We start from the raw sequence: 7,002 nt of genomic DNA on the forward strand, positions 1-7,002 counted from the left end.
AACGATGCATTTGTCCAATTTTTGCCTAGAAAATGTAAATTAAGACTGTTTTAAATATTATAAGTATGCAAAATAATTAATAAGTACTATTTTTTATAAATACATCCCCGATTTATTATATTCCAATCATCATTTTCAAGATTCTATTGATAACTATAAGTCTTCTCCAAGTGTAAATAACTGGAGAAACAACATTAGGTACAGTCCATAAATGGGTGTTCATAACTGGATGTTGTCCAAAACTGGGTGTCCATCATTAGATTTTCACTGTCCATCACTGGTGCAAAAAAGTGGTTTTTTAATTTATAAATAACTTCATTGTTTATGCACTTTAATCTTTTTTCTAACATTGGTAACGTTAAACTAACATTGAACTAAAGGTATAACTTAACAATATCCAATAAAGTTAAAAAACCTACGAGAAATTTGCAAAAAACTTCAATTTTTTCCTTAATCTGTACAAGACTGGTGCCGTTACGTTATACAGGGTGTCCCAAAACTCAACGTCAAGCCAAAACAGGGCGACAGGATTGATTGTAACCATCATGAGAAAAATCTGAAAAAAAATCTATCCCATGCAGTTTGAAAATTATGGGCATTTAAGAAAAACCTAAAAATTTGGTCAACCTGTAACTATTTTTCGGTTATTGTGGTTAATTTTTATTATTTTTGTTCATTTAAACTTTGGAACCGTAACCCTAAATAACATTTCTAGAATCACAGTCAAAAATAATGACACAATTGCCCCAAGTTTCCTTGAATTGAAGACTATTTGTTAAACTATGAATTTAAAATTTTTAAAATTTGTCGACTTTGACGGCCCCTCCTTTAAAAAAAATGTACTAGAGTGCCTTGGCAAGTGGCATTAAAAGTTGGCGCATTTAATCAGGATTGTAAAATAGTACAATACTTGTTAGTTTCATACTAAAAAAAATGAATGAAAAAATAAAAACCTCAAGTAACCCGATTTTTGCTAACCCATTTTATTCAGTTAAAATGTTTTTTATTCGCACAAACTCTTGGTAGGTTCTTAGTTTTACGGCAAAATGATGAGAGAGATGGATAGTGGACATGTTTGCCATGAGTGAGCGAGACAGATAGTGACGCCACTTTTACCAAAGTCAACAAAAGTAAGTAAAATTAAAAAAATAATTAAAAATCTTGACCTAGTTTACTTTAGGTTTATTGAAATAAAAGTCAGATAGGGAAATAACATTTTTTATTACAATAAATGTTCAACTTGTTTACCATCAGCCTCAATACACGCCCTACATCTTCTTAAAAAAGATCTACTTATTAGCCGGGCTGATATCTTCGAGAGTTGGTGTCCTCAGCAGCTTGAGAAATTCGTTCACGCAGCTCGGCTACGCTCTCAATGGGCTTTGAATAAATTTTTTCTTTGAGAACGCCCCAATAAAAAAAATCCAGGGGATTTAAATCTGGGGAACGGGCTGGCCACGAGATAGTGCCTGAACGTCCAATCCACCTTCCCGGATATTCCTGGTCAAGAAAATCTCTTACTTGCACTAAACACGATCGGAACGAAACGGCGTCACTATCTGTCTCGCTCACTCATGGCAAACATGTCCACTATCCATCTCTCTCATCATTTTGCCGTAAAACTAAGAACCTACCAAGAGTTTGTGCGAATAAAAAACATTTTAACTGAATAATATGGGTTAGCAAAAATCGGGTTACTTGAGGTTTTTATTTTTTCATTCATTTTTTTTAGTATGAAACTAACAAGTATTGTACTATTTTAAAATCCTGATTAAATGCGCCAACTTTTAATGCCACTTGCCAAGGCACTCTAGTACATTTTTTTTAAAGGAGGGGCCGTCAAAGTCGACAAATTTTGAAAATTTTAAATTCATAGTTTAACAAATAGTCTTCAATTCAAGGAAACTTGGGGCAATTGTGTCATTATTTTTGACTGTGATTCTAGAAATGTTATTTAGGGTTACGATTCCAAAGTTTAAATGAACAAAAATAATAAAAATTAACCACAATAACCGAAAAATAGTTACAGGTTGACCAAATTTTTAGGTTTTTCTTAAATGCCCATAATTTTCAAACTGCATGGGATAGATTTTTTTTCAGATTTTTCTCATGATGGTTACAATCAATCCTGTCGCCCCGTTTTGGCTTGACGTTGAGTTTTGGGACACCCTGTATAACAATTTAAATGTTATAATCGAACATATAACATATCGTAATTATAATCAATATTTCCGTGTAAACCACGCCTGGGCCCATAACCCAGAGGTCCGTGGATCGAAACCACGCTCTGCTACCAAAAAATGTGTATCACATTCAACGGATCGGCGGCCGTTGATACACACTTTCCAAAATAACAATAATTAAATATCACCGAAATCAAACCCTAGGTACATACCTGATACCACGTTGCGTAGAACATAGGTACATAATATTATGTGGTGTGTCGGTCGGTCACATGTAATATCACTACATAGTATAAAACAAAGTCACTTTCTCTGTCCCTATGTCCCTATTTCCCTATGTCCCTTTGTATGCTTAAATCTTTAAAACTACGCAACGGATTTTGATGCGGTTTTTTTCAATAGATATTTACGGGAATAATAGATTAAACAAAATATTATATAAAAGACGTCACCACCGTTGTACAGCCAGGCACACTTCGTCGTCATTAAAAACTTGTTTCATATAACGAACAATTCTCGCGTTATGTAAAAACCGCGGCGTTATTATGAATATCACAATTAAATTTAAAACAATTAGATGCAACCAAAACTTCCCGAGAAGTGCTTTTGATAATCCGTATCAAATTAAATAAATCGCGATCCGCGCGTGATTGCTACCAGAGCAAAATCTCGAGTCCCACAACGACCGAATGCAGAAAAAAACGAATGCGAATGCCGCTCCCGTCGGCCAATTGAATATATCGCGTCACACGCTACCCTCTACATTTATTATTATTTTAATTCTACCTATTCCGAAGAGCAACCGTCTGGCCGGCTGGCCGTCACTCGGGCCCTATATATACAGTATTATCTATGCTCGGGCCGCAGCCATAGATAATACTGTATATGCCGCAGCTCTCCGAGCAACGGCGGTCTGCGGGTAGCCGCATCGCAGTGCGCATAGAAATGAATATTACGTACATAATTGTGCTTGCGGTCAGCCGGACGGCTACCCGCAATGCGGCTACCCGCATAGTGCGTATAAACCCAATAACAAATAAATTCGAAGAATTTGCATATTGTTTTCGCATTTTTCCTTTTTCGTCACGACTTTATTATAGCGATAGGCTAAAATTTTTTACGGAGTTTAGTTTTTAAATAAGTACAAATATAGGTGGCGCCTGAAGAGTGTATTAAAAAAGGCTTTACAGTAGCCGTATAATTATTTATTAGAATCGGTAATCTTAGACAGCCACTAGCTTCCCGCCCGCGGCTTCGCCCGCTCTGTCTAAAACCTAATGAATTATATAACCATCCATTTTTGACCCCTGGTTAACTGGACTTAATTTTCAATTGATATTTTTGGTTTTATGGCATTCAAATGCTTTATAAATATAAATTTATAAAGAATAGAAAAAATTAATTTGTTGCAAATTACCTCTAGTATAACCCCTTTGAAGGATCACGTCGAATTTTCAGTCACCCTGTATACTAAAACCTTCCTCTTGAATGACTATATCTATTAAAAAAACCGCATAAAAATCCATTGCGTCGTTTTAAATATTTAAGCATACAAAGGGACATAGGGACAGAGAAAGCGACTTTGTTTTATACTATGTAGTGAAAAGATCGTGGTCAAGCGTTTCCCAAGGTACCTAGTTAGATAGGTACAGGACATCTATTAAAAAGACATTTGTAGTTTGAGACATATGAGATTCAGTAAAATCAAAAAATGGATGAAGCCGTTAAATTTAAATACAATAATAGGTAAAAAATAATTTGGAAAATCCAAAAGTGCACGCCTCATAATTTTTTTTAATAAATATTTATTAATTAGGTATTATTTTTGTTTATTTAATAACAATTAAACCACATCGAATCAGACCCTGAAAAATGAAAGGGTTCTATTCCTGAGCATACTCAAGCGTAAGAGAAAAAAAAAGACTCGATTAGTAAAGTATTTCGGTCGCTATCGTGTTAACAAGAAAAAGGATCCGCACATACAGACACACGGACGTCCAAGACAGAACTTTTTTAAACTGTTTTTTAACTAGTTTAAATAACAAAAATGACATCAAAAATATCATGAACGTTAAAAATAGTGTTTTTTCTTAATATGTGTGTGTATGTATTATCTTACAAGTGCAATGTATGATACATAAAGACATTTTAAGTTTGAAAAATCAGATGTTTTGCGCGAAGTGACAGTAGTACCCACCTCAACGCTTCGCTTATGAGGCGTGCAAAAGACGGGTTGCACTCCGGGAGTGCCGGCAGAAGTGAAAACTTGATTATTAACGTTCAGCATGTTTGATATTTTGGAATGGTATCCGTCTTACGCATGGAATATAAGGGCAAAAAAAAATCCGTCTTAGGCCCTGCGCAGACGACAGACTATCCGTGACGCACTTTTTAGTCTGTGAAAATAGAACCTATGCAATTATATGCAGTAACGCACACGACGCGCAAAAAGTCCGGCGCACAAAAAATCCGTGTTTCGGGCAGACCGCACCGCGCCGCGGCGCGCAGCTCCGCACAAAACGAAAAGAATTGAACGTTTGCTTCAACGCGCGCTAACGCAGACGGCTCACGGCGCACACTTTAGTCGGCAATCTGCATTTGCTAGGGGTGGACGTAACGCACGCGATCTATTATCATGGCGCCAGAGGTATAGGTAGAATGTAATAACAGACATTTTATAAAATTTGAAAAAATTTGCCGGATGTTGTTTCAGAATTGAATGTTTATTATGGAACTGTCCCTTCAGTAATCTTTCCGAAAGTATAGGATGTACCCAAAATTCTCTATTTCTTTTTCTGTACTTCATGTACAGAAACATGTACATACTTCGCGATCTCACGATTTCCATAGCGTCTACGTCCCTACAGCTCTGCCGACAAAATGATCGAAGATGTGCGTCGTGTGCGTTGAGTCTGTGAAAAATCCGGGACCGACTTTTTGCGCGCCATGCAGACTTTTTGTGCGCCGCAGACTCGATCGCACAAAAAGTGTGCCGTCTGCGTAGGGCCTTACGCTTTTTCGATCAGGCCACGTGTCCTGACGCGAGTTTAAGATTTTATACCCAACGCCGCTAAAGAAGTTTTCACTTCAAAAACTAGACAGTGAACCAGTGATAGATTATTCATTTTTTATGCGTTTTGTCTTAAGGTCTGGCATTAGAACTATTTCGTAAAATAAGGGTAATGAAATAATAATATGAATGTAGCTACTAACGTTACTGATTAATAATACCTAAGGCGCGGGTCAAACACAAGCGGCGCGGGCGCGGGCGTGCCATAAGCGCACCTCTTGAATCTGTTTTGCACCACGTCCTTCTTATACATTTTGTATGAAAGAATTTTGGAAAGGCGACGAGGCGGCACGCCACGGTTGCGCCGCGGGCGTACCGCAGGCGTACCGCAGGCGCGCTTCCCCCATCGCATCCAAATAGAGGTCAATTCACGGTCATACACAATCAAAAACAAATCGGGTGGTAGTAGACCGGGAGATACTGACACAAAATTTCGAGTCATTTGTCTGTTACAATTTTTACAAAAAAAAAATTTGCAGATTTTCGGCGGTATGGCGACCATTTGGAATCGTCCGAAAAGTATGGCATGGCGATTTTCGTAATTGGCTGCACGACGATGGTTACCTGTGCAAAAGTTAGCCTGGTACAAATGGTTGAATTGTTTTTTTTAAATCAACACATTCGCGTCGGTATGGCGGGCTGTAAGTCACACCGGAAAAGTATGGCATGACACTACCGCCTACTTCTTTTTTATGGGCTATCGGTAAATTCTAAAATTTTTGTGTTACAAATCGTTTGACTTCGCTATTTTTCCGACGAGTTCGACTAACGCCCACGCGACTAAGCCGCCGGTACCAGCGTTCACACCATCGTTTTTCTTTTTGTCATTGCGTACTAAGACCCCTGTAGAACCGCCATCCTGTTACAAATGACTCGAAATTTTGTGTCAGTATCTCCCGGTCTATAGGAGACGGTAGCCTGTCAGTCAAAAATGTGTTCTCTCTGTGTGGAATTATATAGAGCTGCTATTACATACCCTTCTTCGTTTTGTTTTTAAAGGTGAATTGAATTAATCGATGAAATGATTTACACAGGTGATGGCAGTAGGGAAAGTGAAAATGAAGAAGAGCATAATGAAAGTTCCCATGTATTTACAATGTCAGAAATAAAGATAATCCTGATTTTGATTGTGTTTTTTATTTATTTGTAATTGTAATAATATTGTGGAATGATCAGTACTGTAAATACTTTTGAACTGAGATTTTAATGATAAGATTTATATGGTTTAAATGTAAACCTGTGTTTGAAAACCATATTTTATCTATACTAATATTATAAAGAGGAAAGGTTTGTATGTATGTATGTATGTATGTATGTATGTATGTATGGTTTTAGACCCTGAGAAAGAACATAGGCTACCTTTTATTGCGAAATATGTACCACGGGCGAAGCCGGGGCGGACCGCTAGTACAATATAAATTTTGTGTTATTTTAACCTTCTTTTCTTCCATCATTACACCAGTACTACTTTAAAATTACTTTAAAAGTACTATAAAATTTTCCAAGTAAATTCCAACATTTCCAACAAAGATATATTTGCAATCGTGGGGTTATCCTCGCTATTTACTTACAAGGAATTATCAAAACAAAATCGTTACTTTCTAATTAACGTTACTTTCAAATCTCTTTTAGCACAAAAAACATAATTTTACTAAATTATGCATGAAGAAAATGCATTTAACCACTCTATATAAATATCATTTTCGGACGCCAACAGCGCGCCCGATGCGCGCCGGCAGCGCGCCCGAG

The 7,002-nt window shown here is 37.1% G+C and overlaps 1 long non-coding RNA gene across 1 annotated transcript; it reads left to right on the forward strand.

The window, feature by feature from the left end:
• Window positions 1–481: 481 nt before the first annotated feature.
• Window positions 482–1,999, forward strand: LOC149480278 (uncharacterized). The gene is made up of 2 exons (XR_016317031.1): window positions 482–1,320; window positions 1,946–1,999. It is a non-coding gene; the product is annotated as an uncharacterized LOC149480278 (long non-coding RNA).
• The last annotated feature ends 5,003 nt before the right edge of the window (window positions 2,000–7,002 follow it).

This window comes from Colias philodice, chromosome 18 (assembly GCF_061535455.1).
Source record: "Colias philodice isolate Cphi_HAF_F1 chromosome 18, ilColPhil1 Martin Lab GWU primary, whole genome shotgun sequence".
Classification (NCBI taxonomy): domain Eukaryota; kingdom Metazoa; phylum Arthropoda; class Insecta; order Lepidoptera; family Pieridae; genus Colias; species Colias philodice.